Source organism: Spermophilus citellus, assembly GCF_964194105.1.
Source record: "Spermophilus citellus genome assembly, chromosome: 3".
In the NCBI taxonomy this organism is placed as follows: domain Eukaryota; kingdom Metazoa; phylum Chordata; class Mammalia; order Rodentia; family Sciuridae; genus Spermophilus; species Spermophilus citellus.
The window spans coordinates 222,544,671-222,568,749 of NC_138184.1; the positions used below are offsets into that span (position 1 = coordinate 222,544,671).

The window sequence follows — 24,079 nt, forward strand, 5'->3', positions numbered from 1 at the left end:
TTAAAACATTCAACATCCTTATGTTGCCCTTAGTATACTTGAAAATCTTCATTGAAGAATCAGTGCCAAGAATATTTCCAAAGCAGAGCAAGGCTATAAAGTATCTGGCATGGGTTTTGCTGGGGCATGTTAGTAGATTTAGCTCTGAAAACTGTTTTTCTTACACCACCATAGCTGCTTTTTAAATGGAGGCAGCAGGAATTACAATAGAGTTCCCTTGCCGACTACAAAATGTTCTATTTTATTCTGCTTTTCTCCATTTCCTAGAATCAGTTACATCAATTTGGAGCTTAGTAAGATGACAAATGATGAATGCGGTTTTGTGAAATAAAAACTCGACAATAATTCCTTAATATTTTTCTTGGAAACAGGTCTGTGAACCTTCAGAGGATAGGGGAATGTTTTGTCACGAAGAGTAGAAACCATATAAGGGATTATTCCCTCTGTTAACACTATGAATCAAGGGCAGGCAAACTACAGCCCTCATGTAACTGGGAGCTGTTTTTGTTCATTGTTGAGCTAAAAATGGCTTTTACATGTTGAAATTATGGAGAAAATAAAAGGAGCATAATATTTCAAAACACATGGAAACTATATGAGGTTCGTGTTTCAGTATCCATCATTTATTATTGGAAAAAAGCCATGTCCATTTGTTTATGTGTTATCTATGCTATTTTTGGAGAGTTGAATGGCTGCTGTAGAAAACTTATGGCCTGCAAAGCTTGAAATATTTGCTACTTATTTTTTATAGAAAAAGTTTGCTGATCCATGCTCAACAAAAAACAGAGGAGAAGGACTGTGCACTAAATACTTAGCACAGAGGTTGGCATATGTTAAATACAGGCAGAAGGAGTGCATAAACTACTTTCCCATTAAAAATAATCAAATATTTACAAATTTTAAAAAGTTGATAAAATTGGGTTCCATCAAAACAATGAAAATAATTGATATGTGTGTGTGTGTGCAACACAATCATGCATTTTAAAAATTCATAATACCACAAACAGGAATTCACAGAGGAAAACTGTAGTGAAAATTCTGTCAGCACCCCTTCCTTCTTTTTGGAAATTGCTCAGATTTAGACCTGACTGAATTCACTTATCTTTCATCTCTCTTATTAAAAATGGAGAAGAAAACGTGCTATATGATTAATAGTTTGACCTATTTATCAATGATTATTTATTCATTGATTTAAGTGCAGAACAGGCTAGTAACATAAAAATTTCAGTTAATATAAAATGTCTAATGGAATACCTCCTCATATGGAGGTATTGCTTCTAGAAATGATATGTAATACTTATTTGTCTGTTGTTATTTACGAACTAAATATACTAGTACTTCTGATTTATGGGCCACGAATTTTTCCTAAGGAAAAAAAATATAATTCCAAATCCATCCCTCCATCTCCCATTCATAGTCTATAGAATTTTGACAAATAATAGTATGTGTCTTTTCATGCTAGTATTTAATTTTGTTTCATTTATTCCTTTATATTTCATTGGGTTTGGTTTAGAGTCTGCTGTTTCTATTCCCATTCCTCTATTTCCTTAATATATAAAAATTACTTCTGATATATTTTAAATGACTTCAAAAGTATTTAAAAGGCAAAACTTATCAACATGATAAGCTTTCAAAATGTGAAAGTTTTTCTTTTTGAAATAGACTTCTCCCTACCTCTCCTTTAAATGAACCAAAATCTTTCAAAATGTTACCATACAGTAACTACAAACTTATTCTAGAGGTGGTCAAGGATTGAGTTTCTCGGAAGACTTCCACCACACCTTTGAAGAGAAGGAGAAAATTCAGCCCTATCAGAACTTGGCCTCCCTTCCTCTTGCTGGACCAAGCTTTCCCCCTAGCTAGTGATTAGAGCTGAGTGAAAATTCAACAACTTCTGTGGAGACATTCTTTTCAAATATGGGTTAATGGCTTTGTAAATTTCCTGCCTTAAGCAAAATTGAATTAAACATTTAGCAATTCATCTAAAGCATCCTTAGCAGTGGAAAGCCTGACAATATACCCAGAATCAAGAAACTCAAGTAATTTTTATTTTGCTCCAGACTATAAAGGATTAATGAGATGAAAGGGACCTGGACTCTGCCTCTGAGAAGTGGGGCCTGGAGCACAAGAGGGGACTAACAGATTAACCACTCCTTCAGAGGGAAGGGTCACTATGAAGTGACCAGTACCAGTTGGTCCAACTCCATCAGCTGCTTGCTAATGGAAAACCTGTGTGGTTATCTTAACTAACAAAAAGATGTATGGCTATGAACTGGTCACCACCCAAATACATAATCTCCTTACAATACATTCCACATATGACTGAGAACATTAACTTCATTTACAATGCCATTGGTTTAAGTTCTATGAGATGACAACAATTTTACTAATGAGTTTATCATTAGAGAATTTTCTTTTTAACTTACCATCCAATATCAAAGACTGACACTTAGAGAACTCACTTCATTTAAGGTTGAAGTACTTATCATTTAATACTTCGTGTATTTCTCCAAGTTTTGAGTTAATTCCAGAATGTTCTCCATTGTATTTAGATGTGACATAATAATTTTGGGGGACTTTTGTTAGAATAGTAGTTTTTGTTTGCAAAAGATTCTTAACTAAAAGAAATCTTTGTTGAAGAATTATACACTTTTCATTTATTACTTTCAACCCTGAATTAGTCAAATTATATGTTAGAGACTTTTTTAAATTTTTTATTCCCAAATACTTAGCTATTGTCAAAATTAAAATGTTACTAAAAATGACTTATTTTATGCACCTCACAGTACGCCAATTCTTGAAATAACTTTTCAAAGGTGAAAGATCTTATTCATGATGGGGTCAAATTTTAGAAGATGGGAACTCCAAGTTTCAGATCTGCCTCCCCAAATATAAGGATTAGAGTTTTTATGGAGGAAAAACTTGGGGTAGGGAAAGGTGAATAGAGGCAGGGAAGAATGGATGTCACTTGCTTACCCCACATTATCCCACACACAGTGCTTTGCCCTGGTACTTAGTTTAGTTCCATTAACAACAAACAAACAAGGCAAATTAATTTGGCCCCATATTTCAGTATAGATTAGAAAGCTTCAATAATGGTCTGCTTGTTATTCTGTCACTCAAATCTAACATACCATAATCCTGATGAGATAAAAAGTACACAGTTGAAGTTGTGAATAATACACACACATATGTGTGTGTGTAAAATTTTTTAATATGTATATATAAAAGTTTTAAGTTCAGCTTTTCAGAACATTAAAAAGCCTAATTGTTTTTAGAGAGTAGGTCAGTAAAATACTGGGTTCTTTTGGATAAATATTAAAGTACTTAATAGCACCATTTAGTACTTCTATCTAGATACATACACAAATGTCATTTTAATATTAATAGAAAAAATAGAAACGATGTTTTATATCACCTTTTTTAGTATAATAAAAGTCAAGTAGTAAAAGCAATTAAATTCCTGGGCTATTCATTTAAATTTTTTCTTTAATGAATTTTTCTTTATATCACATGTTCACTATAACATTCATAAAATAATATATAGAGAACAGCCTTTCCCCATTGAGGGTCATTGGCTGATAAGTGTGCGTCTTCTTTTTTTTTATTCAGAGCTGTGTGTGTGCATGTGTGTAATTTTTATAAAGAAAGGGCATTTTTATTTTTTCAGGTTATTTTCAAGGGTATTAAGTTTTATTGATCTAATCTAGTTGGCTATCTATTTTAATTCCATTTTATAGTCATTTTGGGAGACTGGAGAAAAAGAAAGGGTAGAAAAATAGGGGGTGAACAAAATAGAAGCATGAAGGCCTAGGAAGTAAAATTGAAAGAAGAGAAAGGTGTAGACTAATGCAGAAACTGGCTAGTACAGGAAAGAGTAAAGGTATACAAATACATACAAAACTAGAAAAATGCAGGAAAGAGAAAAAATAGGTGGATGACAGAAAAAAATAATAATTCAGTATATATTTTATGAATTGCATTCAGTTAATAACCATGAGAGAATTATGCCTTTTAAATGTCTCCTCTTTGAAATGCTTACTGGTCATTTTGGATAGATTTTTAGGTTGTTGTAATGTTTGAGTTATGTGTACTCCTACATGCATAAGTGTAGCTATATGAACACATTCCCTCTACTGTGCACATTGAAAGCTGTGTCTGGCTCCACCTGGAAACCTGCCGGGTTAGCACTACAGACAACACCCTCAAACATTCATGCAAACGTGTGTTCCCAGTACACACAAATTATGAAAACTTTATTGCACTAACTTCTCCCAGGGGAGAAATACCTGGGTCAGCCTCTTGACTCTTGATATGAAAGAGATGTATTGGCCATGAAAGAAAGGAAGGGGCGTTCCTTCCATGACACAAGGAAAGGAAATCGGGGTCTCCTGCTGCAAACAGGAGATGTACAAGAACAACAGGAATGAGGACAAGAGGAAAATAGCGTCTGGGACTTGGTGCAGAGTCACTATTTGCCAGTTGAACGTATTTGTCTTGCTGTTATTGAGTCATTATCCTGTATCTCTTCACAAATCCTAAAAAGACAGTCTGCATTGTCCCTTAGTGTTTGGAGAAAGAGGATTTTTTTTAAACAGTGCTGAGAGACTCAAGTGTACAAAGAGTTTGAATTCCAGCTTAGTTTAGGAAGCAAGACAGCCTCCAAAAATTCAGGAAAAGTTTGAAGAGGACATAACATGCATAATATGTAGAATGGGGGGGGCGCCTATGGGGTCTTTGACAATTTTGCCTAAATTGCTGTGAGGTGGGGGCCACAAGATGACACAAATGTCTCTCCAGGTGTAGAATTATCAAGCTATTTGGAGTTTTGCTTTTCCCTGTCTTGAATTTATTTTTAAGACAAAATGGGCCCAGATACTGGAGCCATAGTTGTGTGTTTTCAAAGTATGTTTCTAAATGCATGTTGAATATGGAGGATGGTTGGTTGGACAGGTCTGCTCTTAAATAAGTCTGTTTGGACAGCACATAGGGAGAAAGTAAGAATGATGGCAGTTCCATCTCTTGAAGGAGAGTGAAGACTTGGTAACCCTGAGGAGGGACTGCATGTCCTTGAGAGTCTGTGTGACCTGAGGTTTCATGCCATCAACCCCATCTGGGCTCAGGTGGATTTCTTGACCTTGTAGTTCCTGAGGAATATAGGTGATAATAGGTTCTACTTCAAAATTTTAATGTATTGAAATAAATATCACATACAGTCTGCTTAGCCAAGTCCTTTGTGAAAATTACATGGTAGGATTGTCAATATTACTGTTAAATAGTATAGTATAATATTTTGAAAGCAGTAGGAATTTAGAGCCTAATATAGTCCACAAAGGGATACAACTTAATTTACACCTTAAAAAAGGCAAACCTTTCATATAGGAGAGTGAAGTTTCTACTTGGTCTAGAAGTGAGGAAAAACACTCCCGGATGTAGGAGTTACCATATGTCATATGTGGTGGAGGAATCTACCCGATGAGACTTCAGTAGGACATGGTTGAGATGGCAGGAAACAAGATCAGGTGTGAAAAATTGGATCGAAGATATGACAAAATTTGAACTTCAGAGGAATTTTAGCTCAGTGTGACAGGTCAGGAGGAACCCTTGCATATTTTGAAATATGGAAGCAATATAAGCTGGTGGTTTTGGAAAGTTTAATACATTTTGTGGTGCAAGAGGAGCTGAGGTTCAAAGAGACTCTGAGAATATATAAGAATTTAGAGAATTAAAAAACAAGATAGCTGTCGTATGGGTAAAACGAGAAGAGAAAAGCCTATGGTTCATCCATAAAGTTAAATCAAGTGCCCTCCATTGACTGTGGAAGGATCTAAGGATTATCTAATAAATATTGCACACTTTTTATGTTATGGAAATTGAAGCAGTTTTGCGAGATTAACCAATGGGAAATTATACTCTTGTATGAATGATAAGGCCTATACTTGAAGCATTAAGAGAGAGAACATTAAACTAAGTAGATATAATTTTGAGGGTTCCACTGAATTAAAGTTTAAGAACAGTTTACTAAAAACATGCGGATCAGAGGATGCCATATTGTATAAAATTGTAACCCTTTTAATATTAGAAATGGCACGGCTGCTTGATTTTTAAGAGGTAAAATAACCAGAGCTTTTCTAGGTTGGTCATATAGCTTGATGTTTTATTTAAAATAAAACAATAAATTTATTTATTTAAATCTTATTTTCATCTGTTGCAAGACAGAGTTTAAAAACTTGTTAAGTTGTACACACAGTCTTGAAAAACATCAAGAAACAAATCAAAATAGGTTTTGTTGAAAAACAGCAGAAGTGCATGTCATTGGAGTTCAACAATGTGTTTGTCATAATTGAACACTGATGTTAGCTCTGAGTTCCCTGACAGTTAAGACAAAAAGGGAAATATACTGTGGTATGGCTTTTATAATGTTTTTTAAAAAATCATTGAAACTTGATTGACAGAGACTTGTGTGCTTGTATTCAAATGCTAAGGTTTATTATTCAACATGACAGATGATCACTTTAACTTGAATTTTGCAGACATGCTATTTAAGAACAAAATTTACTTCCATTCCATGTAAAACTTAAAAGCCTATACTTCAGTGTGGACATTCTGTGAGAGAATAGAAAACCCCACATTCTATGTCAATAAAATCAAAGTAGATATTATACACAATAATACAATTTAGGGGTAGTCATGATAAATTTTAATGACGTTTCCATAACCTATTGCCCTCTATGCAGCTTAACTTCAGAGAATGTAAAATTAGCTCAACATTAATTTAGAAATTCAAAAAACAGATCTCTGTCACACTTTCTCAATTATTTGTCTTCTTTCTATTTCAGAAGTTCTACAGGGTTCATTTTAAACACACTGATTGTCTGCAATGTCCAAAATTGTGTGATGTCAAAATAAACACACAAACATTGTGCCAAGAACTTTCAGGAAAGGACAAGCATGAATGCAGAGGGTGCAGATTGTGTGTTGGGTATTAATTAGTCAAGAAAATCAGTGTGTTGCTATGCCAGAGGCTGATGCTAGTCCATCCTTGTCAATCAAGAAAGAGGAGTGGTTCCACTTAAGCTCTGAGCCCCTTCCACTCTTCATTTCCAGCAATTTCCACTTTGGGCAAGCACTCAGGGCTTGGCAGAGGAATTGCTCTCTTTCGCTTGTTTTGAGAAACTAATGGGAGACCATTTTCCACAAGGATAGAAGAACATTGCCCCGAGTGGCTTGGAAGTGGTTATCTTGGTAACTGGTTAATTTACGGAGCATGGCAAAAGGCACAGTCATGAAATGACTGAACAAGTGTCTTCTGAAAAACTAAGAGTTTAAGGAATAGCAAAAAAAAAAAAAAAAAAAAAATTGCTACATGGCAGAAGGACTTAACTTTTTTTTTGTTTTGTTTTGTTTTTTGTTTTGTTTTTTTGTAGTTCCAGATAACATATGTTCAATTTGTTGTTTTCTATGGATATTTTTTTCTTTTTTTGGTACTGGGGATCAAACCCAAGGAAGCTCTACCACTGAACTACATTTTTTTTTTTTTTAATTTTGAGACAGGGTCTTGAACTGGCAATCCTCCTGCACTGGCCTCTCAGTCCCTGGGATTACAGATGTGAGCCATTCCCATGGATCATTTTAAAGCAGTTTTATAGGCTCAAGTTCTTTATCCATGAAATTGAAAAAGTAATATTTATTGACAAAATCAAATTTGTTTAAAAGGTTTATGTATATGCTCATTCATTTACTTATTCACTTAAAATCTTTAAAACTACTATGTGGTAAAAATATTAATAACTATCATACATAGTATTTACTATATTCCAGACAAAGTATTCAGCATTTTTATTTAATAGTCACCAATTTTCTGCTGTATGTCAGGTGCTGTTCTTGGCTGGTCTTGCCCTCAGGAGTTTTAACTTCTAAAGGTATAAACAGGTAAGTGAATTATTATATTTAAAGTAACAGGCACTAAAATTATGGCATTTGAGATTCAGAAATGAGAGCAGCCGAATTCTTGTGTGTGTTTGTGTGTGTGTGTGTGCGTGTGTGTATGAGGGTATTAAGGGATACATGGGTAGGGAAGCACTGGGGGCTTGAAGCTATCAAGAGGGACAGGAGTCAGGAAAGAAGAATATAGGAGATGAAACTAAAGAATAATGTCAAAATATTTTACGGCCAAATATAAGCAAAAAATGAAAATATAATAAACCCTCCTGTACCTCTCACCTGGTCCAGACAGCTATCAACAATTTGCTAGTCTCAAATCACACATATTCATTCAATTAAAAAAAATATTTTAATGGGCTGGGGTTGTGGTTTAGCAGTAGAGAGCTTGCCTAGCACGTGTGAGGTGCTGGGTTGGATTCTCAGGACCGCATTAAAATAAATAAACAAAATAAAAGTATAGTGTCTAACTACAACTAAAAAAAAAAACAACAAAGAAATATTTTAATGTAGATACAAAACCCTCATCTGTCTTTTTTTAATGTTTTCTTTTTATCTACAAAATCTACCTTATTAAAATCGTAAAGGTAGAATACAGCAATGCTAACCACAAGCATACTATTGCAGAGGAGATCTCTAGAACGAAGTCATCTTGCATTACTGAAACCTCACCCATTCACTACAAACAACAGCCTATCTCTTCTCCCCATAGTGGCTGTAGGTAGGAGAACTAGACAGCGAGAAGGAGCATCTTTTCCACCACTGGAAATGACTGAGGGTGTTATTTTGATCAAGATAATTTGAAGATATTTCTCGACCCACCATTGAAACCAAGGATGCATTTCCTGTTTTTCCTGCAGAGCGAGTCCTGATAGGAGCCTTCCTGGGCCTGCAGTATGTGTAAACAGTGCTCTCAGACCTGACACACACGTTTGTGTAGTTGGTGCCCTGAGGAAGGGATCCTGGCTCAGGGGATATGTGTGAGCAGAAAGCCACAGAAGCCTATCCCTGAAGCAGGAGAAGAGGAGTATTTTTTTTTTCAATTTCTAATAAAGCATTTTGCTTAGAGGTCAGTGGTCCTGACTGCAGCACCTTGATCCCAAGTCTATTTCGTGGGCTTTGTGATCATCACACTGATTTTAAATCAACCTTGTGGTAATAAAAGGGAAATATGCTTTAACAGTTTGAACTAAGTTCAAAGGAATTTTCTTTGCTGCTCTTGCCACGTAAACTGTGGCAGAGTGCTAGTGCAAATATGTCATTGTGTAGCGACTGTGCAAATCCATTTTCTGTGTCATTATCTTACACAATATTGATACTACTACACAGTGTGTCAGAAATTAAGCTTGGCATTTTTAATGTGAGAATGAGTAAACACTAATCAGAAAGCCAGCATGTGCAATGTCTTTGAATGAAAATACCACGTTCAAGCAGCTGTTTGAGTTCTTTTTGTACATGGCCTGAATAGTTAACAAGATAAATATGAATAGAATTTTCCTACTGACATTTAATTAAAATGGAATTGCCTATTATTGTTACCTACTACACAGAAACTATTTTTTATGTTGATAGTATTCTAATATTGTATTAGGCTGGGATTGAGTTTATACCAGTGTTTTTATGAATTTAACTATTTCTGATTACCTGATTTTTTTAAAACAAAGGAGTAAATGCTTCTGCACTGTTTGGGGGTAAAACACATTTTCCTCTTCTTTGAAGGGTTACAGGTAAAAAATTAGGTAGTTCTAATTGGAACTGCATGCTATGTCTTCACCTGTCTCTTTGGGCTTCTTTAAGTATGTTGATGATTTTATTGCATCCTGTGTCCATTGATAACTAAGTATTTTAGACAGCACTGAGATTAATTTTTCACTATTAATGTCTCCATCTAGTCTTCCATTGCATTATTTCTGTTGTGATTACTTTAATGTATTACAATCAAGGTAGCCATTCATAGTACAGTAGTTACATTTGTGGTCTGTCCATTCGTCTGCCCGTCCATCCATCCATTCATCCATCCATCCATCCATCCATCCATCCATCCATCAACTCATCCATTTTGCACTGTGAATTTATATGGAAGATAACTGGAGTTAAGTATTATAAATTTCTATTTTGCTGATAACAATGCAAACTGCTTCATATGCAATTCAGAAATTCAAGATGCTTGGCATTTACCAGCTGCTCTTAGTGACTATTGCAAGACAGCATAAGACTCTATAAAATCATTTTGGCAGAATGTGTTTTTAAATTTTAGTTCTAAGGAAACACCACTCAATACGGTCAAAGAGGAAGAAATGTCAGTGATTTACATTGTACTTGACTTTCTAAGTTGAACAAATGAGCTCATTGTGACTCTAAAGTCTTTTCTTCAGGACAGATACCATTACATTGATTTTTTAAACTTGTACTCTGACAAATGTGATTTTGAATTTAAGAATAAACTTTTTTCCCCTTTATGTTCTTTTTAGTTGGACAAGTAGAGGCAAGGAAAATTTCTCTTAACTCAAAGCCAAATTTGAATACTTAGGTCTGAGTTTGTACAGTCTAGTTCAACTTAAAAGCAAGTGACTAGTTCTTTTCTACACAGCAATTAACTAAAACAGAAAATAAGCATCACTAAATTTCCCATTGTGAGGAATGATCAAATCACTGCTTCTAGTGATTTACTCTTATGACCAAGCAACATTATTTGTTTAAAGATTATTAGATTTTACAAGAACTGAAGTAAAGCATTTAAATAACAATGTATTCATCTGTTAAATAACATCTACCAACCTAAGAAGAAAAAGGAAAGGCATTCAACTTATATCATATGTAAATTACTATACCCATGAATTGATTGGAAGCTGATTAATATTCTGCTTTATAAGTCCTTGGAAAGGTATTCAATGAGAGGCTAGAGTATCATTATACTGTGACACAGCCTATCTGGAGATTATCTGAAAGAGGCAGTGAGCAACCAATTAGCTGTCACCTTGTTTTCCATTTTAGGATTTGGAATTAGATAGGCAACTGACACACACCTGTAATTCTAGCTACTCTGGAGGCTGAGGCAGGAGGGTTGCAAGTTCAAGTCCAGTGTCTTGGAATAAGTCAAAAGAAGCCAGGATACATTTGTATTCTTATACTCAGGAAGATTCCTGAAAGTTTTGACACTAACTGACTGCAGAAGACATGTAAGATGAGGTGATTATGGATGTTAGAGACCTGTGGTTACAGATGAGGGTTTGCTGATGAGGGATTTGGACTTAATCCCAGAATAGCAAGCGCATGTTTTGCAGTAGAGCTTTAATGGGCTGGGCATTTTTGACTTATGTTTATTTACACTTTGTTTATACATTTGTTTTTTAGTTAGCAATGCTGCAATCTACAAATGTTGCTTTCTGCTATCAATTATGAGTAGCCTTAGGTTAATTGCTATATTTAATTTCCTATTATAGCTACAGTGTCTCATGACTTATAATTGCCTTAGAATGTAATAATTCTAGCTACAAAAGGAAATAGATTGAATTGGGCCAGACAGAAATTCATCTGTTTTCTCATTTTATAAATAGGAAAACAACAAAAAAGTACTTGTAATTTGAGATATTGCTGCCCATTTGAAATAATAAACGGCCTCTAAATTAAGACGTAACTCTTTATTTCTCTTAGTTCTACCGAATGAATCAAGAAAACTACAGTTAGAAGATACATGATCATTTGCCTCATGGTTTAATTTAAGACAATGCCTTTTAATCTTTTTGTTTCATTTTAAGTTAAATAGACCATTTCCTTTCCATATTAATTGTTTGTGTTTATTGAGTGATCTGTAGTTATTTATAATAGTGATGCATCTTTAAAGTCCCCTTTCCCCTGTATACTTCACTACTTCATAACATTTATTGTTATTATTATTTCAATTTTCCAGTGAAAGAGATAAGTCCCTGGGCTTGACAGTTGGGGCAGATGCAGGAGGAGAAACAGTTTGAACCACTGAACCGAGGTCAGACTATCAGAGCTGTGAGCCAAGTTGCACCCCGGGATTTAACTGACACTCCACTGTAAGGGGTTCTGATGGGTCAAGCAGAGACACGACAGGTGTCATATTGGCAATTTAGGTAGAAGACTTAACCCAAAATGCAGTGTAGGAATAAGGAGCATCAAAGGATGGGAAAAAATGGATTACCAAAATATAAAAAGAAATTCTATCAGAAGTTGACTTGTAATTGGAGATCACCTTCACATAACCACGTTTGGCTGTGGGAGGTTGCTGGACACTGCTGGGGACCATCCCTAATATGTCCGTGAGATGGGAAGCAGGAGGCTGAGTGTTTGGAAATGCTTTCTGTCTGACAAAAAAGAGAAAAACATGTTCCAGAAAATGTTCTTCAGAAAAACTCCTCCAACCACTCAATGATACCCTCATTTCCCCAAATCTCTCTCCAAGAACATTAACCCCATTTTAACAAAAAAAGAGTGGCACTGTTTTGTTTTGTTTTGTTTTGTTTTTTGGTCTGTTTTTCTATTGACTCACCTAATGAGGTGCAGTGGAGGAAGGTCACCAAATCCAGTGGCACGTGGCACATTTCCTTGTTCCAGCGGGCATCCCTAGGTTCATTCTACTGTGCTTCCAACCCACTCTAACTAGCATCTCTGAAGTAGATGATTTTGTCATTTACCACTTATCATTGTGAATGGTCACCATTCTGCCCCATATGCTGTGAAGATTGATACACATTTATATTTTCCTAAATATATTCATATTAATTTTAATATTAGGTAGTCTTAATATTTGAATTTCCTATAAATATAAGTTACTATGGAAATGTAACACATTCAAAACTAAAAAGTGACAACTGACTATAAGAACCACTAGCACAATGTATAATTGTTCAAAGAACATGAACAACAAAGTAATCATACAGACCAAGCTCTGATATATGTTCTAAAGTGGAGTACATCCAATATGGTGCCTTGATTTTTTTTATCTAGGTATGTATGTATGTATGTATGTATGTATTTAGGTAGGTAGGTAGCTAGGTATTTGGTCAGGTCTTTCTGAGAATCTGTACATTTTGACTACAATGTCAAGCCTAAAAAGAAAGCAAGCCCTCTTTTGCATGTGAGTTGTGGTTGTGCCTGGGATATTTTCTTTCTCCTTTTAATTTCTTTCTCTTTTCTGGAAATCCATTTGGATAGCTCTTTCCAGAGTTGCACTTTATTCTAGTAAACACGCATTTATCACATGATCTGGAAAGTACAGATTTCTTCCCAAAGTGCCAAAAATAAAGTTAAGCTATTCAGTCTCCATGGAGGACTCTAAATTTCTCCATTTTCCTCAACAAATTTACAACTAAATGATTCTTATTTGGTTTTTCTGTGTTGGACCCAAACATGCCATGCAGTTCCTGGTGATGTCCTATCGGTTGATGGACTTTCCAGAAGTTCCAGTCAGGAGGGTGCACACGTCATCTTTCTTTCCTCCTGGAGAACATAGTGGATGAATTCAAAACAGCATAATGTTGGCTTTTGAGGTGTTTTCTCTAAAAAAGAAAGAAAAAAAAGAAAAATTTAACATTTTTATCATAATCCTTTGTATAAGAAGGTAATTACCATGTTATGAAATGGGTAGCAAGACAGATTCTTGCTTTACATATTGTCCTATGTTAATTGCATTTTTCATATTAAAACAAACATATTAAAGTGTTGATAGATCTTTTAAAATGTTGAAGCCATGAGCTCTCATCTCAGAGCAGTCTTGTCCTTAGAGATGCTCTCATTTCATGCTAGCAACACTGCCCTGCAGCCTCACTGTCAATATGCTGGTCAATAATGTGGGACACATACCAATTAAAATTTAAAACTAACATAAAATTCCAAAAGTCACTATACACCTGCTGCACCTTTTCATCTATGAAATGAAAACAGAGATGTGACTCAATATTCAGAATAAGCTTTTAGGTTATTTTAATGCCTTCTTTCCTGATTTTAAATGCTCTCTGTTTAGAGAACAAACATCACGTGGAAACTGTGGGAACTCAGAGAAGAAGAAAAGCTTGTCTTGTTTCAAGAAAGAAAATGTGGAGGAAATGATTAGGATGGTAAATCACAGAGTCAGGGTGAGGCAGAAACAGAGAGTGTATAAATTTTTTGTTACGCATTTGGTAATAAATGAGGCTACCTGATATTAAAATTTACAGATAGAAATATTGTTATTATTTATATATGAGTATATACAACCTGTTTACGTGTAAATGTATATATCTTACTTTACATTATGTATATATGTACATATTCTGTCATTTCATTTTACATTTTAGGAATCTGGAACACACAGGTAAACTTGCCCAGTCATGGGTCTAGTGGTGGTAGTGCTAGGACCAGGCAACCATGTTCTGGAGGCATGGAACTTGAATGCCTCACTCTGATGCTTCTCCCGGACAGGGTGTGATATCACAGAACCATATTTATCCATCTTTATCTTTATGTCAAGTCCTTAAGAGAGACCCTCTTCTACACATAGCTCACACACAAATGGATTCACCAAGGTGTGCATGCTTAAAACATCTAGAAGAAAGTATTTTCTAACTCTGAAAACAAAGCAAGGCTAAAACATATCTAGAATGTGTATATCAGCCTCCGGTGGGATGCGTGGGTGCTATGGTACAGGTGTGGCCTGAGTGTCCCCCCAAGGTCCATTGTGATCTAACTCTTGTTCTCTAGAGTGGTAGGTGCTGTTGGGAGATAATGGGACTTTTGTGTGTGTGTGTTGAAGGGGAACATGGGGAGCATAGTGGGAGAGCCTTAGGTTGTTGAGACTTGAGGTATTTCTCATGTGACCACTTTAGAAATTCTCAAGAGAGGGTTGTTATAGAAAGAGCAAAGCTGGCTCTACTCATCCTCTTTCTCTCTGATCTTGTTTGAGATGTGTCTGCTTGCTCCTATGCATGGCCATGATACAACACCACCTGCTTTACTCACCAGAGTTCCATTAAAACGGGACCACCTTATCTTAGACAGCAAAACCTCAAAAATGTGAACTAACTAAACCTCTTAATCTTCATAAGTACACTGTTCAGGTATTTAGTTATAGTAATGAAAAGCTGACTAATACAGTTGGTTCATTTTTTTTGTATAAAATTCTCCTTTCTAACCCTTTCTTTTGTAATATAAAAGATTTGATTTTCAGAAATGCCATTTTAATATGTGAAAATATCCAGAGAAAGTAATTCTATTATTTCAGCAAAGTTAATAGACCTCTGAGACTTCAGGATGATAGGGACACATGGGAATAAGGGAAAGCCATGCGACTAAGATGGTGTGATCTGGAGGAAAGAGGAAAACCTCACTTCTTACATTGCTTAAGGTCAGTCAGTATTGATAGCTACAATGCAAGTGGCATCCAAATTACTCATATTTTAGGACTTGTCATTGATAGCTATTTAAAATATTTATGTGTTTGGGTCACCGGGTTTGTTTCTTTTTTGTAGTCCAACACAATGTCCTGTGGCAGCACCCAGCTTTTGATTTGGCCAATAGAGATGTACAGGGCAACATCTGTACTATCAAATGAACCACCTGGCTTACTTCATAGTAGAAAAATTTCCTTTCCAAGTTTTAGCAAGCCATCCCATAGCTAAATCTAACATGTCAGTGTTGGTAGGACCTCAGCTGGCCTATTAGAAATGTGCATGATGTTTAGAGACATTTCATGATTTTAGAAATGCAGTGTTTCCATTGGAAATATCAGTTATCCAAATATTGAGGGAGGATTTTTCTCCCAAACCAGAGTACCTACCATCCATGGGTGTAGTATCCAAATGGAATAACAAATGTGAATTTGGGAAATCTACTGGCTCCTCTTTTATTTTCAGGGACTTCGTCATATTCCTCTGAGAAAGATTGACAGTGTACTCTTCCTTTTACTCCCAGTGGCCTTGGCAGTAACTGGCACTCAGCAGGGCTTCACTCCGTATTTGTTGAATCAGTAGGTGAGAGTACAATGGAGGGAGAAAACAGGGGCCTTGGGAAGACAGGAAATGATCAGAGGGCACCAACTACATGAGGGTCTTTAAGTAGTGCCATAGAAAATCTCATTCCAGTGGATAGTGTATCAGGTAATATTCATAAGGAGTGTGAACTAGATATAAATATGTTTTGATGAGCACTGAAAATGATGGAAATGAGTCAAGTCCAGTGTTTTCTTGCAAAATGTTTGTTCTGATCTCTCTAATGTGGCAAATAATACAGCAGCATCAGAATTTTGGGGGATTTAGAGATTAAGAACTGTGATATGCCATCTAATCGTACATATTTCTGCACATCTGAGAGACTTTCAAAAAATCACCTATGTGTGACCTGAAGTTCTAAGAAGGGCCCTGGAAGACCTCGTCCTTCTGTGGGAAATGAATGGGAAAAATATCAGAATAGCCTCTTGAACAAAGGAGGCAGAGTCCAGTTGCATGTCATCATGAATGTCTAAATGGATCATTAAGAATGCTTTTTTATTTCTTTTCATTAATTGTGGTTTATTGAGAGGTTCTTTGTCAAACGCCTGCCTAGTATCTGTGATAGTAATTCATAGAGAAAAGAGGAGTGAAATCTTTTGAACTCTCTCTGTTGGTGTTCTGCAATATCTTTATCCTTGAGATCAAAAGACTCAGAGTATAACGCTGACCAAAGAGAGGCTGTGGTACAGATTGTAGCAGTGAACATGACAATGTGGAAGAATGGCCCTTTCTATATGTGCATGAAAATGACAAAATCAAACCAAAAAATAAAGCTGTCAGTGTGCTTTCCTGCTAAGCATCCTTATATCTATAAATAGTACAAGTGGATCCATTAATAGTATATCTCAAAATATCAACCCAGTGTGCATCCATGATAGATCCATAAACAGCATCATCCTGAGGGGAGATATCCCCCCCTTGTAGAGAAACTGCAATCTAAGCATATTTCTTAGAAGACATTAAAGTAGATTTTTGTAAAGATAAGCCCAAAGGAATCTTTTACCTATTCATGAATTTGAAAGCTACTGAAGATAACCAGAATCTTACAAATACAAAATTCCTCACTTTATAATGAAGCCATCACTTCTTGACCTGGTATTTTTCCATATATCCCTCAACCCTAAGTGAATCATGAAGTTAATGAAGTTTAACTTTGCTATGAGGCAAAGCTATTCCTAGTCTCCTCCTCAGCCTCCCTTGGGCTCAGGCATTTATTGTGTTACCATTTTGCCTAAAGTATTTCTAATAAGGCATGTGCTTTGGCAAATTAATTTTCAGAAGACATAAAGCAACTTCATGCTTTGCCATTTTAGGGATTACTTGAATTTAAAATACCTATAGAAAAAGAACAGAGCTTGACCTAATATTTCTTATTTTCTGAAACCTGAGTAGAATGTTATAAGGGGGGCGTTATAACCAGTGTGTATTACTGCAGGCCAGACCCTGAGGGTACATGAACAGAAACACACATCACTAATGGTTTTGTTCTGTGACTCCAACCCACCTTCAGAAAAAGGTACCCAAAGGTCTCCTGCTTCAGCTGAAATCAGAAGTTCTCAGTGTTTTATTCTATAAACATAGTAGGAATACTTAGATGGCAGGCAAGACTCTGCCTATGTGTACCTGATGCCCTATGGTCTGGCTCCTTCATATCCCTAGCGTCTCCCAGCCTGGACTCCTTGATTACACTGAATCATTTACGCTCCTGTTTTTAACTACTTTGCTGTTTTCTGTAAGTAAATATTTCCCTTCTCTTAAGATACGATGAACTTTTGAAGTGGTTATTTCCCTTTATTTTTCACCAAATTAACACATTTCAATAGAGACACAAAAACATTTGGAATGGTAATCATATTAAGTATGTATAAATATGTTTGTTTGCTCAAAAACAAACAAACCTAGAAAAAAAAAACTAGGAACTAATGTGCAAATTAGCATAATAAAACAAGAAGTAACATCCATAGACCAGCATTAACAAAAAATGGCAAAATACTTTTAATGCATTTGAAAGATATTAAACATAATTTGAAAATAGAAAAAAATTTTGGTGAATTTAAAAATTTAAATGATAAGTGTCCTAAAATGTACAATATTAAAAGTAGCCAAAAGGTCAAAATGCTTGTCTCTGTAAATTTAAGGCAAATATACTAAATATGCTAGACTTATATTTACTTTTCTGGCAAAGAACACCTAGAAGATCAAACCCACCTATCAATATTACTGAATATCGCCTTTCCCTTTTCCTGTTTTATAATTATTGTTATAGCTTTCTTTATAATTCCTATTTAGAATTTCACTTGAGAAAGTGAGGGAAGGGACACAGACACCCTTCATTCCCCCAAACAAAGGGAACATAAGTAGGAGTTGAACCCCAGGTAGGACCAGCACATGATGGGCCTTCCCTATTTCCTTCTACCATCTTTCCTTCTCAATTTCTCTAACACATTATTGATAAAAGTCTCTAAAATTTGTATATTGGGTCAAGCAATACACATTACATGAATATAGCTCAGGTAATAATAACCAACTTCAAGGTCAAGCACTACTTGATATGAAAATATGAGACATTTTTTAAGGTGTTGTCTTAGTATGCATCAAGCCACAGGATGGAGACTTCTTTATCAATCTTCAAAAGAAATGCTCAGACTTGAAAATTCATGACATTATTTTTTATGTGTGTGTTGACTAACCTCTCTGGAGTTTATATTTTGGCTAAATGGTTTTAAGACCTAAACTAATGATGGTCTACAAGTTATATAATTGAGTGCTGAAGGCCAGGCTCAGATGGGACAGATTGTACAAACAGTCTCACTTCTCTGTTCTCAAAATTCTGTTTCATTAAAGATCATGGGCACGCACACTCACCCTGGCATACGCATACATGCCTACCTGACAATGAAGAGTAATACATATTTTAAAAGACACCAACAGAAGAAAATATGCAGTAGTTTTTCACACATTTGTACATGTAGGATTCAGAAAATCAACCAACTAATGTTTCTGTGTGTTTTCTTAAAGTCCTCAAAGAGAATTAATGCAATCTGTTTCAAAGTTCTGTAGCCAGCCTTGCATATAGATTCCCTGAGTGCTCCTATCTCTGTTTCTCATCAGAGCAGAAAGGCATCAGTTGCGTGACAGTGGGTGTCATCTGCTGATAGCAAGTTAATTCAAACTGCCTTCAATCCATGTAGGACAAGACTGTCATGTGCCTCTTGGTATTATCCTTGGTGTTATAAACTCAGGGATTTCATCATTTATTACCCCATTTACGGTTTTGTATGTGTTAGTGACACATTATAGCCACAAGGAGCTATTAAAGTGTGCAGAGCAAGTGCCTATGCATATCAAACCTTTGTCACAAATAGTAAAAGCCCTATGGATTAGAAGAGTGATGATTTTTCAATATATTTAACTTATGACAGCCTAAACAGCACAGCTTGCAGCCAAGTTACAAAACTATTTTATTTTTATCCGCTTCATGATTGAACCAGCTTGATACAAAGCGTGTCATCCGAAAGTAAAAAAGTAAGTCTCTACCTGTGGGTACCTGATGCCTGTTGGCTGTCCAGGTTTCTTACAGGAGGGAAGTTACACTCCATTGATCATATTCTTATTTACATGTCAAGCACATAGAATAAAATCTTGTCTAGGCTATGCATACAGGGAGTGTGCTATATCACTTTCCTCTAGCTAATAGAATAGAAATGGAATGACTCCATGAGCAATAGGCACAACTGTGATGCCACTTATGTGAACACTGAAATTTGACACAGTAATTTAAAGACAGCAAAACCTCACTGGGATGAAGGGATCAGGGGAGATATTCCCATCTTCCCTATACTTAATTCTTCAGGGGTATTTGGAGGAAACACATGCATTTACTATTTATAGGACTCCTTGGTTCCATTCCTCTGAGTTCAGTCTATCTAAAATCTCCACTTCAGGGTAATCTGAGCTAGTCCAATAATAGAGGATAACATTGACAATAAGCTACAAACCCTTTTGTACACATGGAGTGACTATGTTAGCTAAACACTAATTTTGAAAATATTCACATCAGGTAGATGGTAGAAGGCACCACTTAAGAATCCAAAGCAATTGTGCATCTAATTGCACAAAACAATGAAACTTTGATAAATACAAATTTTCTTCTATTCATTCTGTATAATTGCACAACTATGAAACAATGTAACTTCTGAGATACTTCAAATCAAATTAATTTTTTATAAAAGCCCCATGTCTGAAGTACAGTTATCTAGTAAGAAGTCCATTCATATTTTCATTGCTTATCAACAAATGAAGAGACTATAAATGTTCAATGCATTTTGAAGGTCAATTTTTATGGTTGCATAATTTTAAACTAGCTTAATCCTCAGTGGCTTTTGTAATAAAAAGGAATGAATTAATGGCCTCTTAACTAAAGTGAACTTTTGATATGGAAGCAAAAAGAATATTAAGTGTGCCCTGGTTTAAGTGAAAAGATTAAGAGCTTTATCTCATGAAATAAATTGGGCAGGACTTAAGATTCAAGACTGCTGCACTGATACGCAGGATATTAGAAAGGGTAATGTAAAGAAAGGTGGAGATCTTGATGTTAGTAGAAGAAGGCCTACTACAGTGGTGTCGTAACTATCAAAAGGAGACTTCTCTCTAACCTGCAGCCACCACAGGGAGTGCAGTTCTAAAGAATTGTTCTTAGTCTAAACTATATCTTCAACACATCTAATGCTTGCTTTTCTTTTCCTCTCTTCTTTACTGAGCTATGATAGAAAAAAATATGTTTTGAGCATACCAAGTGATATGTTGATATACTTACAGATAATAAAAATATTACCACAAGTTAGTTAATGTATCCATGAAGTCACACAGTTGGCATTTATTTTTTCATGGTTAGAACATATCAGAGGTATTCTCTTAGCAAAATTTGAGAGGATAATTTTGTATGTTTTTATGGTTATAACATATTAGAGGTACTCTCTTAGCAAAGTTTGAGAGGATGATTTTGTTTGTATGCACTATGATATATATGGTCTGCAGAATTTATTCATCTTATAATTGAAAGTTATACTCTGTCATCAGTATCTCCACCTTCCCCTCAACTCCCAATTTTTCATCATGACCGTGTTAGTTTCTATCACATATGAGTTCAACTTATTTTTAGAACCCACATCTTGGGGATACCATGTAGTATTTGTCTTGTCTGTGACTAGCATTTTTCACTCACCAGTATGTTCCCTAGGACTCATTCATGCTGTTGCAAAGGTCAAATTTTCCTTCTTTGGGTGGTGAATAGCATTCCATTGTGCACTGACCACATTTTCTTTACCCATTCATCAGTGAATGAGCCATTGGTTGTGTTTATCTCTTGGTTTTTATGAGTATATGCTGCAATGAACTTGGGAATGAAAATATTTCTTGGAGATAATGAATTTATTTCCTTTGGCTTAAAACCCAAAAATGGGATTGCGAGGCCATATGATAATTTTATGTTTAATTTTGTGAGGAAATTTAAAAACTGTTCTCTATACTGGAGGTACCAATTCACATTGCTGTCAGCTTGGGCCAAGGTTCCCTTCTAGTTACATCCTCATTTACATTTGTAATATCTTGACTTTGAAAACAAGCATCTTAACAGGTTTGGGGTGATAACCATATTGTGGTTTGATTTGCTTTTCACCTATTGGAATAATATGTTTACACCTTGACAGAATTGGCAGAGCATTTTTTAAAAGACCTTAGTGCAACCCATCATGTTCCAAAAAACAAACACATTATGTGTCCAAAATTGGGCATGTCGAGTGTTTATTTTCTCCTTTCCCTTTTATTTATGCTCTTTTCTGCCATATACTGAGGTTGGTTGCACATATAAATCTCTGCCTAGTATTTCCTTGAGTGTGAATATATGTCTTAGTCATTTTTAAATTCGGGGAGCACAACTTTTAAATTTACATTTGCACACCTGTATTCCAGTGGCTCAGGAGGACAAGGCAGATGATAGCAACTTCAAAGCCAGCCTCAGCAACTCTAAGTAACTTAAAGAGACCCTGTCTCAAAATTAAAAATACAGAAATAAAAAGGGCTGAGGTTGTTTTTTAGTCGTTAATCCTTCCAGGTTCAATCAATCCCTGGTATCGTAAATAAATAAATATTTGCAAGCTCTAATTTAGTTTCATGTCCTCCTGTGTCTTTATCAATGATATTGCTAGACTTTCTCCCTTAAAAACCGTAGGTTTGTTTTTTATTTTTTTTTACTTCAGTTCCTCTTCCATCTTATATGCCAAATTCTATATTTTATGCCAGTTCTATTTGTACCAGGCAACTTTTCATTTTAACACACCATTATTACTGCAATTCTTTCTAGATGACCTCCTTCTCTTACCCCAGGTTCTACTGGAATCCACTGTACATACAAAGGTAAAACCAAATATCCCTATTTATATCTTTGCTTAAGCATTCTGTAACAATCTTCAATTTCCTGTTGCACCAAGGAACAAGTTTTCTCTTAAAATTTACATCTTCCATAATTTAGCTGTGCACTTTTCTTTAAATGTATTTTCCATTAACCTCAATACTATACATCAGGTAGAACTTTTCATTTGTTGATTCAATAGATACTTTCCCCAGTAACATGCCAAGGACAGTTTGACCTTCTAGAATCATCACAAAGTAAGTGTATCTTTCTTGACTGTGATGGTGTAAGTGGTTAAAACTATCTCTTTTGTCACAGAGAACACTAACAAGTGAATGTATAAAAAACTGCAAGAGTATGTCAAATGCCAATAAATTCTATGAAGAAAAATACAGTAGGTTACAAGGACAGAGAATAATGGGGATGGGGAATGCTATGTCTTGTAGAGTTGTCAAAGAACCAATTCCCTAATCAAGAGAGAAACTACACAGTACCTGGTTTCTGAACTTTCCATTCAATAAGAATAGCAAGCCTCAAGGCTCTGGAGTACACTCAGTTGTTGGAGGAAAAGCAAAAGAAAAGAAAACAAAAGGTGAAATAGTGGCATGGGTTAGGAAATTAGCAGCAAAAATGGAGAAAATGTTATATACAGCTTCAATTTTTAATCCATCTTTCATCAAATTTCTACTCTATGGTATGTGTTTAGACCAGCGCTGGACTTTCATCATTTCAGTTCAATTAGCCCAACTAATTGTGCTGCCAATTTCTAGAGAAGAGCAATAATACATTTAGGGTAATTACAAGATCTGAAACATAACAAACTGACTTCAAGATATGAGAAAGGATCAGGTGTTTCTCAATTACCAAGTATTCCAGAAATTATTCTGGCTTTTAAAAAGTCTATTCCCTTTCTGCAGCAGGGTGGATTCTGGTTGTTTCTGTTATTCAGCACGTGGACTCAAGCTCAGAGTAAGCAGGAAAGGCCTTTGATAATCAGAGCAGAGTGAGGGCAGGAGGGTCTCTTTCTCAGGCACAGATCTGACATCTCACTGGCCATGGGTCTCCCATCTATCCAAGGGGCAATTCTGGCTACAGGGCCCTTCCCATGGCTTGGGTTCCCTATAGATGGTGAGCTCTGGGCAGTCATACTTCTTTGATTGTTAACTGTCACACTAATAACAAAAATATATTAAGGCTATGCACCATGGTTTGTATAGATTTTCAAAAAGTTATACATTTTTTAAAGAATTGGAAAAAAACAGGTTATCATGTATTTTAAAATATTTTTAAAAATATATTTTTAAACCAGGGGCATTGGTGCATGCCCATAATCCTAGCAACTTGACAAGCTGAGGCAAGAAGATCACAATTTCCAGACCAGACTCAGCAAGTTAGCTAGATCCTGCCTTCAGCTGAAAAATCTTAAGGGCTTGAGATGTAACTCAGTGGCAAAGCACAGCTTGATTCCGTCCCTAGTACTAAAAATAATAAGCAAAATAAAATAAAAATATATTTTTGTAGAGAAGCTTAAAACTAATTTTTATTTCTCATATATATATGTATATATATATATATATATATTCCATATATATAAATATACATAAATGGAATATATATTTATTTATTTATTTATTTATTCCATATATATAAATATACATAAATGGAATATATATATATATATTTCCAAATGTGTGCACACATCTCACTAGTAAATATGGTATTTAAATTTCTAAAAAAG

The 24,079-nt window shown here is 35.4% G+C and overlaps 1 protein-coding gene across 1 annotated transcript in view; it reads left to right on the forward strand.

Moving 5' to 3' along the window:
• The window catches only part of CNTNAP2 (contactin associated protein 2), a 1,934,648-nt gene that overhangs the window by 158,998 nt on the left and 1,751,571 nt on the right, over positions 1 to 24,079 (forward strand). The window lies entirely within an intron of this gene.